Raw genomic sequence first — 10,916 nt, 5'->3', positions numbered from 1 at the left:
ATCCTCTGCTACATATGCAACTAGAGACACAGCTCTGGGGTGTGTGTGTGGGGGGGTACTCGTTAGTTCATATTGTTGTTCCTCCTATAGGGTTGCAGAACCCTTTAGCTTCTTGGGTACTTTCTCTAGCTTCTTCATTAGGAGCCCTGTGTTTCATCCAATAGATGACTGTGATTGTCCACTACTGTATTCTAACTCTATGAAGAATTGAGATAAAATTTTGATGGGGATTGCATTGTATCTGTAGATTGCTGTTGGCAAGCTGGCTACTTTTGCTATATTTTTCCCGCCAATCCACAAGTATGGGAGTTTACTTTTTTCCATTTTCTGAGGTGTTCTTTTGACAGCACCCACACCTTCAGTGTTACCAAGGAATGGGCAAAGGCCTGAGAATGTGAAAGAAAACATAGACATGGGTCATTCATGAGAAGAGAATTATAGCTTTACTGATGAATTCAGCTCATATATGTCTCCAGGGTGAACAGAATGGAAAAACCCCAGAAGCACAGTGGAAACAAGTTCTAGTAAACAAGTTCGTGTTTACATGGGCCAAGCAGGAACAGGAAATGACTCAGAGATATCGCAGTTTGGCTAAAAGTGCAGTGTGGTGATGCCTTAGGCTGCAAGATAGCAGAGCAACTCATCTTAGAGAAGGGGGGTCAGGGCCCCACAATTCTCTCTCTCTCTCTCTCTCTCTCTCTCTCTCTCTCTATATATATATATATATATATATATATATATATATATATATTAATTAGCACCTGTCTTAGGTGACTCATAGACATCAGTGTTTGGGACGTCATTGGGAAGCTCACCCAGGCCCCAGGAACCCCCTGTTTTAGGTTAACAAACAACCCCATGGTCTTACCTGTCACTGGCTGTCTAATTTTTCTTCATGCTCAGCGATGAGATGCCTTCTGCTATGGATAACTGTATCTATCAATTGACAGCCTGGCTTAGGGCTTGCCTTCAGCCCAAGTGGAAGATAAAAAAGCACACACAAGCTTCACTCCAAGAACAATAATGCCCAAAGAGACAGTGACAGCCCACTCTTTAGTCAATTGTCCTGAAAATTTAAGGCCCCTAAGTAAGGAGTCCTTTGAAATTAGGGGGACTCATGTTTCATTAATTTGAATAATTTGATTAACCAATTGGTTGATAAAATTTGTAATTCAGATTTAAAATCCCCAATTGAATGATGGAATTTAAATTATTTTGAGTGGAAATGAGCATCTGCTTCTTCCCCAGAAGGCTTGTCCACCATGCTTGCCGTAGCAACAAATTGAGAAAGAGCAATGCCAGAAATAGTGGCTGCAGTAGCCATGGCAGCAATTGCTGTAATAATCACAGCAGTAATGCAAAAATCTCTCTTGTGTCAGGTCAGGACCAGTTGGTTCTCTCCTGAATATTCCATGGGCAGTGGGAATATGCCAGAAACCTGTATGACCAAGGCAGAGTCGTCAGGTCCCCAACAGCTTCGTAGATGATAAATCTGTGTAAGGCAATTAAGACTCTCTCCAGAATTATTAGTATTATTCCAGACCAGAAAGAAAAATGGAGCAAGCACCCAGGTAAATGAAGAAGTACTAACAAAGAAATATTTTTAACTATAGGAAAACAAAGGTTATCTGTGAACCTAAAATCTCCTGTGATATTTGCTTGTTCTTCATTAAAACTAGTGGCAGCCTTCCCTATAGAGATACTATTAGCCACAAAGGAAGGCCACACTGAACTACCTATCCACACTGGCATGAGTATCAGTGGTTTCTTCACCCAGGCCCAGAAGGTCTCCTCCTTGATTGGACTCTATAGCTGAGAGAAGGGGAATATAAAGGAGTCTTGGCATCCTAAGGAAAAATACAAACAGAACCCTGGGTACTAACCAAAATAGAATCATGTCCTTTCCAGACACTAGTAGCAAGATCCTTCCATTTAGCTACTGCTTGTTGCTCCAAAGGAGTGTGTCAGTGTCCATCTGCTGCCGATCAGCCCCCAAAACTCACAGTTTAAAAAAAAAATTAAATATATGATACATAAGGTAAATGTGCACTAGGGAAGAAATGCTCCCCCTTTTTGTTTTTTGAAAATATCCTTTAAGTGTGTGATGTGCATATTCTACTATCCCTTGTCCTTGAGGATTATAGAGAACACCAGTTTTTTGAATAATACTAAATGCTTAGCAAAAATCAACAAATCCTTTAATACTATAAACTGGGCCATTATCAGTTTTTAGTTGGTGGGGAACACTCATATAACAAAGGCTTGCACTGATGATTTTTAACATATTTTAATTTTTCTCCACTGTGAGCAGATGTATGCATCATATGAGAATAAGTATCAATTGACACATGCACATATTGTAATTTGCCAAAAGAGGGAACATGAGTGACATCCATTTGCCAGATATCATTAGGAATCAGTCCTCTAGGATTAACACCAAAATTGGGAGAGGAAATGAATTATGCACACAACAGGCAATGAGTTACAATATTGGTGGTTTTTTCTCTAGTAATTTTACAATGATACCCCGAAGAGTCTGCACTAAGATGAAATTGCTTATGCAATTTTACAGCCTTCTCAAAGGTTGATTCATTTAAAGCCACCAGAAGGTGAGTATGTAAATCAGAGGCCCTGGCAAGGAGGAATGAGCCCAGCCTGTATATGTTCAATATATAAGGGATGTTTTCTGTACCATAACATGGTTTATAGCTTTAATAAATATTCTTGAACAGTGGAAATAGGTCCCACAAAAGCAGCAGTTTCTAATAGAGACACTATTTTGGCCACATAAACACTATCAGTATAAATATTTAAGGCCTCATTGTGAAACAATTGCAGGGCTGATTTAAAGGTTAATAATTCTGTTAATTGTGTAGATTTAACATCTATTTCCAATTGTTCTACAAGCTCCTCAGATACTACAGCAGCCAATCCCAGAGAAGAACTATCAATAAAAACCAATCTAGCTCCAGTAAAGGGATATAAAGACTCAAATTTGGAAATATCAGGGGATGATATTTTAAAAATTTCGCTAATTTATTGGCTGGATAATTATTATCAAACTCACTTATAGTGGACCATAAAAAGACAGACCGATCTGTATTATTTTTTGGTAAAATTTGAATTTGTTCTCTTGTATATGGGAAAAGAATAATATCTGGCTCTTTACCAAACATCTGTAAAGCAAGTTTCTGAGCCTTAGAATATAAATTAATAACAGCTGGGGGTAAGAAATAACAATCTGGGATGGGAATGCTTGTAAATGTACCCATAACAGTGGTCCTTCTTGCCAAAATACTCCTGTGGGAGAATACACAGGGAAAAACTAAAAAATTTAATGGGACAGAATAATGCACATAATTTTAGTGAGCTTCTTCTAAGGCATTCTGGACTACATCTAAGCAGGCTTGGGTTTCATTGGTAAGTGTTCTACATGAGTAGGATACCCTTGTGTCTTAGTCAGGGTTTCTATTCCTGCACAAACATCATGACCAAGAAGCAAGTAGAGGAGGAAAGGGTTTTTTCAGCTTACACTTCCATCACCAAGGAAGTCAGGACTAGAACTCAAGCAGGTCAGAAAGAAGCTGATGCAGAGGCCATGGAGGGATGTTCTTTACTGGCTTGCTTCCCCTGGCTTGCTGAGCCTGCTCTCTTATAGAACCCAAGACTACCAGCCCAGAGATGGCACCACCCACAGGGGGACCTCCCACTTGATCACTAACTGAAAAAATGCCTTAAAGCTTGATTTCCTGGAGGCATTTCCCCAACTGAAGCTCCTTTCTCTGTTATAACTCCAGACTGTATCAAGTTGACACAAAAATAGCCAGTAAATTGAACCCTTGTCAACTTGACACACAAACACATCACTAGTAAGCCTCAACCCTTAGTTCTTATTCATCACCAAGATCTTAATAACTTTAAAAGTCCCAAAGTCTTTACATATTAAAAGTTCAATCCCTTTAAAATATCCAGTTTCTTTTAAAATACAAAGTACTTTAAAATTCAAAGTCTTTTAATTGCGGGCTTCACTAAAAAACTTTCTTCAAGAGGGAAAAATATCGGCACAGTCACAATCAAAAGCAAAAGTCAATCTCCAACCGTCCAATGTCTGGGATCCAACTCATGATCTTCTGGGCTCCTCCAAGGGCTTGGGTTACTTCTCCAGCCATGCCCATTGTAGCACACAAGTTGTCTTCTAGGCTCCATCCACCCGTACTCTACTGCTGCTGCTATTCTTGGTGGTCCTCTCATGACATTGGTATCTCCAAAACACTGCTGTCTTCCACTGTAACTAGGCTTCAATACTAGCCACTCATAGGACCTTCCATGGCCTCTCACAGTGCTTCCGTGGCCTCAGCTGCTCTACATGACCCCTTCATGCCTTCAAAACCAGTACCACCTGAGTAAATCTTACACATTACCAAGTCCAGCCATAGCACAAGGTACAACCTTGGCTATCTCTGGAAAACAGCTTCTGTGCTCTCAGAATACACTTCCCAGAAGATGTCACCTCAATGATGCTGGTCTCTTCTTAATCATAGCTAATTTCTTAGCTCCAGCTAACCAGCATCAATAGTCCCAGTAATGCAAAGGTTTTGCTTTAGTTTTTCTGGTATGTTTTTAGTCACAGCTGATTCTTCAGGCCCAGGTAACGAGAACCACAGAATTTTCAAAAATTAACAATGACTCTGAAAAGAGTTATTCATTTTCCCTCTGAAATTTCACAAGCCAGGCCTCCATCTTCTGCACTGTTCTCAAACATTATCTTCTGAGCTCCTACACAACATCTCACAGAACTCTTAACACCAAATGAATCTTCTGGCCCAAAATTCCAAAGTCCTTCCACAGTCCTCCCCAAAACATGGTCAGCTTGTCACAGGAATACCCCACTCTGCTGGTACCAATTTCTGTATTAGTCAGAGTTCTCTAGAGTCACAGAACTTATGGATAGTCTCTATATAGTAAAGGAATTTATTTATGACTTACAGTCTGCAGTCCAATTCCCAACAATGGTTCAATATTAGCTGTGAATGGAAGTCCAAGGATCTAGCAGTTGCTTAGTCCTCCACGGCAAGCAGGCGAAAAAGGTGCCACCACACCTTTAATCCCAGATAACCTGGAACTCGGAGATCTCCCTGTCTTAATCTTCTGGAATCCATAGCCACTATGCCTCAAGATCTTCATACCAAGATCCAAATCAGAAACTTCTATCTCCTAGCCTCCAGATTAGGGTCACTGCTGAGCCTTCCTATTCTGGATTGTAGTTCATTCCAATTATAGTCAAGCTGACAACCAGGTATAGCCACTGCACCTTGAGAATATCAAACAAAGGTTACAACTGCCCAGTAGATAAATATAAGCTAGGCCTTAGCCAATTAATATCCCCTAATAATTTTTGAAAATCATTTAATGTTTTCAGTTGATATAATCTAAGTATATTTTTTTGAGGCTTAACACCATTTTATAATATTTGGTAACCTAGATGTGAATAAGGAAAGGTCTTCTATACTTTCTCTGGCACAATGACCAAACCTGCTTTACCAAGGGTTTCTTGCAACTGGACATAAGCTTGTAAGACTAATTCTTCTTTCTGCTTCAAACAAAATATCATCCATATAATGAATGATATAAAAATTATTAAACTTATCCCTAATATGTTTAATGGCCAGTTTTACATAAACTTGACATATAGTAGGGCTATTAGCCATATCTCGTGGTATGATATCTTTCAACCCAATGATATCTTTCAAATGGTTCTTTAAAGTTAATGGAAGGAACACTAAAGGCAAAGTGCTCACAATCATTAGGATGTAATGGAATTGTAAAGAAACAATCTTTCAGGTCTATAACCAACATAGACAAATGTTTAGGAATGGCAACTGGCGTGGGGAGACCTGGCTGAGCAGCGCCCATACACATCATGGTTTTGTCAACTTCTCTCAAAACCTGTAATAATCTCCATTTGCCAGACTTTTTCTTGATAACAAAAATTGGTGTGTTCCAAGGAGAGGTGGAGGGGACAATATGCCCTGCTTGTCATTGTTCTTTTGCAAGTTTATGTGCACCCTCCAGTTTTTCTGAAGAGAGGGGCCACTGCTTCATCTACACTGAATCATTACTTTTCCAAGAGATGGGTATGGGTTTTAAAGTAGGAAGTGATTGAGCAGTGACCTCATGATAAATTTCTTAATCCTGTTTTATCTTGGCTATCCTAGGTAATCAGGTCTTTATCAAATATGGGTTGAGGATCTCCTTGTAAATAATTTCCTAGACCTTTACCCAGAGCAAATCCCTGTTTCTAGAGTATATGTTGGACAGTTTGGGTAGTAATTACAACTCCCATATCATACAATATATCCTACTCCCATAAGGGTTTAAACAGCTTTACATGACACTCTTCATCTTCCCATCTTAACATTTTGCTGCTGCCCTCTGGTGAATTTGCAATCCCTACACCTTGTAATTCTGTGAGTGATCTTTCCAATGCCCATGATTTATGCCAACAGGATTTGGATAATACCTATGTGACTGCCCCAGTATCCAACAATCCAAAAAATGTTTTTCTCTCAACTCCCAATGTTAAAGTAGGCCATATTTCCAAAATTTAGCAGAAAGGACTACTACCTGTGGATCCAAATCCTCCTTTCCCTCTTTCTGATTTAAGACTGGGATTATTGGTAGGAAGCATGGACAATAAAATTAATTGTGCTATTCTATCTCCCTGAGGAATAACAACTCTAAGTTCTTCTGCACTAACCATAATTTTAAGTTCTCAAGAATAATCAGCATCTAAAACCCCAGGTAAAATTCTTATGCCCCTCATTAGGGCACTACTCCTTCTTAATATGAGGCCAATGTTTACTTTAGGGAGGGTCCCATAAACACCCATATCTAAGGCTTGTGGTCCCATTTGTGGAGTCAGCACTGCTCAAGAGGAGGTGAAGAGGTCCAGTCCTGTGCTTCCTGGGATAACTTGGACAAGGTCTTGGATATAAAAGAATTTCTTTGTGAAACAAATTGAATAGGGCAAGTCACAGTGGTATCCATTACTGTGTACACCCTGGCTTGAGGCATCCAGAGCAGACCCCATGTCCTGTTTCCTGACTATTGGAGAGGATTGCCTTCAACATCAGCTCTTGAACAGCATTCATTTCCCTAATGATGACCTGTACAACAAGGCAGGCATAATCCTGTAGTACAGGCTTCACCCTGTGGCTTCTCCTTATGACATTTCCTATGGAAGTGTCCAAGTTGTCTGCATATAAAGCATGACTTTGACCAGGTTGCCTCCCAGTTAGAACCTCTAGGGCTTCCTCTCATGGCAGAGGCAATAACCTGTCCCATAACATAGTTTCCAACTATTTCGTTAGATAGGAAATGACTCAGGGGTATTGCAGTTTGGCTAAAAACACAGTGTTCTGATGCCTTAGTTTGCAATCTAGCAGAGCAACTCAGAGAGGTGGTCAGGACCCAACATTCTTTGAATTCTTTCTTCAGAGATTTCAAGTTCCTCTCATACAAATCTTTCACTTATTTGGTTATAGTCACACCAAGATATTTTATATTGTTTGTGACTATTGTGAATGGTGTCATTACCTTAATTTCTTTCTCAGCCTGTTTATCCTTTGCATATAGGAAGGTTACTGATTTGTTTGAGTTAATTTTATATCCGGCCACTATGCTGAAGTTTTTTTTGAGCTGTAGAAGACCTCTAGTGGAAGGTTTGGGGGTCAATTAAATATATTAACATATCACCTGCAAATGGTGATATTTTTTTCTTCTTCCTTTCCAATTTGTATCCCTTTGAACTCCTATTGTTTTCTAATTGCTCTATCTAGAACTTCAAGTACTATATTGAATAGATAGGTAGAGAGAGGGCAGCCTTGTTTGTCCTTGATTTTAGTGGGATTGCTTTAAGTTTCTCTCCATTTAGTTAGATGTTTGCTATTGGTTTTTTGTATATTAATTTTACTATGTTTAGTTCTGGGCCTTGAATTCCTGGTCTTTCTAAGACTTTTAACATGAAGTGATGCTGAATTTTGTGAAATGCATCTTCAGCATCTAATGAAATGATCATGTGTTATTTTTTGTTTGAGTTTGTTTATGTAGTGGATTACATTGATAGATTTCCATATATTGAACTATCCCTGCATCCTTGGGATGGAGCCAACTTCATCATGGTGAATGATGTTTTGATATGTTCTTGGATTCAGTTTGTGAGAATTTTATTGATTATTTTTGCATCTATATTCATAAGGGAAATTGGTCTGAAGTTCTCTTTCTTTGTTCAGTCTTTGTGAGGTTTTAGTATCAGTGTAATTGTGGCTATATAGAATGAATTGATTAGTGTTCCTTCTGTTTCTATTTTGCGGAATTGTTTGAAGAGTGTTGGTAGTAGGTCTTTTTGAAGTTCTGATAGAATTCTGCACTAAACATATCTGGTTCTGGGCTTTGTTGTTGTTGTTGTTGTTTTTGTGGTTGGGAGACTTTTGATGGCTGCTTTTATTTCCTTAGGGCTTATGGAACTGTTTATATGGTTCACCTGATCCTGATTTAACTTTGATATTTGGTATCTGTCTAGAAAATCGTAGGTTTCATCCAGATTTTCCAGGTTTCTTGAGTATAGGCTTTTGTAGTAGGATCTGATGATATTTTATTTTCTTCAGTTTCTGTTGTTATATCTCCCTTTTTTTGAAATGTTATTTTAAATATATCCTTCTCTTAAAAAACAAATCCTTATTACAATTTCCCCTTCATTCATTTCTCCAATCCACCCCACAGGCCACTACCTCCACACTCTCCCAGATCCACTTACTACTCACTCTCCATTTCCTCTTCAGAAAAGAGCAGATCTCCAAGAGAAGATAGCCAGATATGAAAAAGAAAATATAATATGATAATACAAATGTCCCCATATTTAGGCAGGACAAAATTGCTTAATTGGAGTAAGTGTGTATGGAGAGCCGAGAAAAGAGGCAAGAGTCACAGATACACTTGCTGTCATTGTCAGGAGTATGGCAAACCACCAATCTACCAGCCATAACATATATGCAAAGGACTTGGTACAAAGCCATGCAGGTCCCTTACTTTTCTTATCAGTCTCTATGAGCTTATTTGAACCCTCCTTTGTTGATTTGGCAGGCCATATTCTCCTAGTGTCCCCCATTCCTGCTGACTAGAATAGACTTTTCTCCCTTGTTTCCACAGAATTCCCAGATGTCCAAGGGTGGGAAACTGATGGAGACCTCTGTCTTAGTCAGGGTTTCTATTCCTGCACAAACATCATGACCAAGAAGCAAGTTGGGGAGGAAAGGGTTTATTTGGCTTACATTTCCAAACCGCTGTTGATCACCAAAGGATGCAGGACTGGAACTCAAGTGGGTCAGGGAGCAGGAGCTGATGCAGAGGCCATGGAGGGATGTTCTTTACTGGCTTGCTTCCCCTGGCTTGCTCAGTCCACTCTCTTATAAAACCCAAGACTACCAGCCCAGAGATGGCACCACCCACAAGGGAACCTCCCCCCTTGATCACTAATTGAGAAAATGCCTTACAGCTGGATCTCATGGAGGCATTTTCCCAACTGAAGCTCCTTTCTCTGTGATAATTCCAGCTGTGTCAAGTTGACACAAAGCTATCTAGTACAACCTCTAATTTAGATTCTCAGTATAATGCCTGGCTACGGGATCTCAGCACCTGTTCCCATCTGCTGCTAGAGGATATCTCTTCAATGAACACTGGACAAAGCATTTATGAATATAGCAGAATATCACTATAATCATTTTATTCATCTACTCATTCATTCATTCATTCATTCAATCACTCATTTGCCAATCATGATTGTCTCATAGGTTTCTGGGCTATCTCCTGTTTGCAGCCACCCAGGGAATATAGGAAATGGGGTCCTTATCATGGGGTCAGCTTCAAGTTAAATTAACATTGTTTGGCACCACCATTTTCCCAGTACACCTTGCAGAAAGGATTGACTGTGGTTGCAAGGTTTTGTGGGTGAGATAGTATTCAGGCTTTTCTTTCCTCAACTATTAGGGAAAACACCAAAGAGACTAGAATGTAGTGTGAAGGCTCAAAGGTTGTATCATCTTGATCTCTCTCCTCAGTGAGCTAATAAGAAGTTGTCCTTGACAATGTGGCTCCACTGGCAGAGGGCAACTTTCTGTCTTAGCCTCACCCTGAGTTGTTTAGAAATCTTCAAATTTCCTCCTCATCTAACAACTGAACCATATGTAATCCAGTGCTACCACTGGAAGCCTTGTCTGGCTACAAAAGTTTGCCAGTTCAGATTTTGTGTCTTCTCTTACAAAAAGTCCTCACTAGGGTCAGTCTTAGAAATTTCAGCAAGTTACCACCTCACTAGGTTTCCATACCTCCACCTGCACTCTCTTCCAACATACCCATATCTGATTACTCCTTCTCACTACACCACTCAGCCAAGGTCCATCCTTAAAATCATTCTATTTCCCATACCCAGGGAGAGCCATGATTTCTTCCTATAGCCTTCCTTTACATAACCTCTCTGGTTCTAGGAATTATAGTTTGATTATCATTTACTTAACAGCTAATATATGCTTATAAGTGAATACAAACCATATTTGTCTTCCTGGGTGTGGGATACCTCATTCAGAAAGATTTTTTTTTTCAAGTTACATCCATTTCTGTCACAGACGGACCTCACTGGGGTCCCCGATCTGCATGGAACAGGTCTCTTGGTTGCAGGCAAGTGAGGATTCGGCGATTATGGGGTGACAAGCAAATACAGATACAAGGGAGTATGGTATATGAATGCAATTTGTCAATTTGAGCATCAGACTATTTATACAGAATAAAATAGGGAAGTTAGGTGACACATCAGCAGGGTACAAATGAGGTTACCAGATGCTTAATGACTCTTACACAAAACA

Source organism: Mus pahari, chromosome X, assembly GCF_900095145.1.
Source record: "Mus pahari chromosome X, PAHARI_EIJ_v1.1, whole genome shotgun sequence".
Taxonomy (NCBI): domain Eukaryota; kingdom Metazoa; phylum Chordata; class Mammalia; order Rodentia; family Muridae; genus Mus; species Mus pahari.
The sequence above is the reverse complement of the archived record's forward strand: the minus strand, read 5'-3'. Positions refer to the sequence as shown.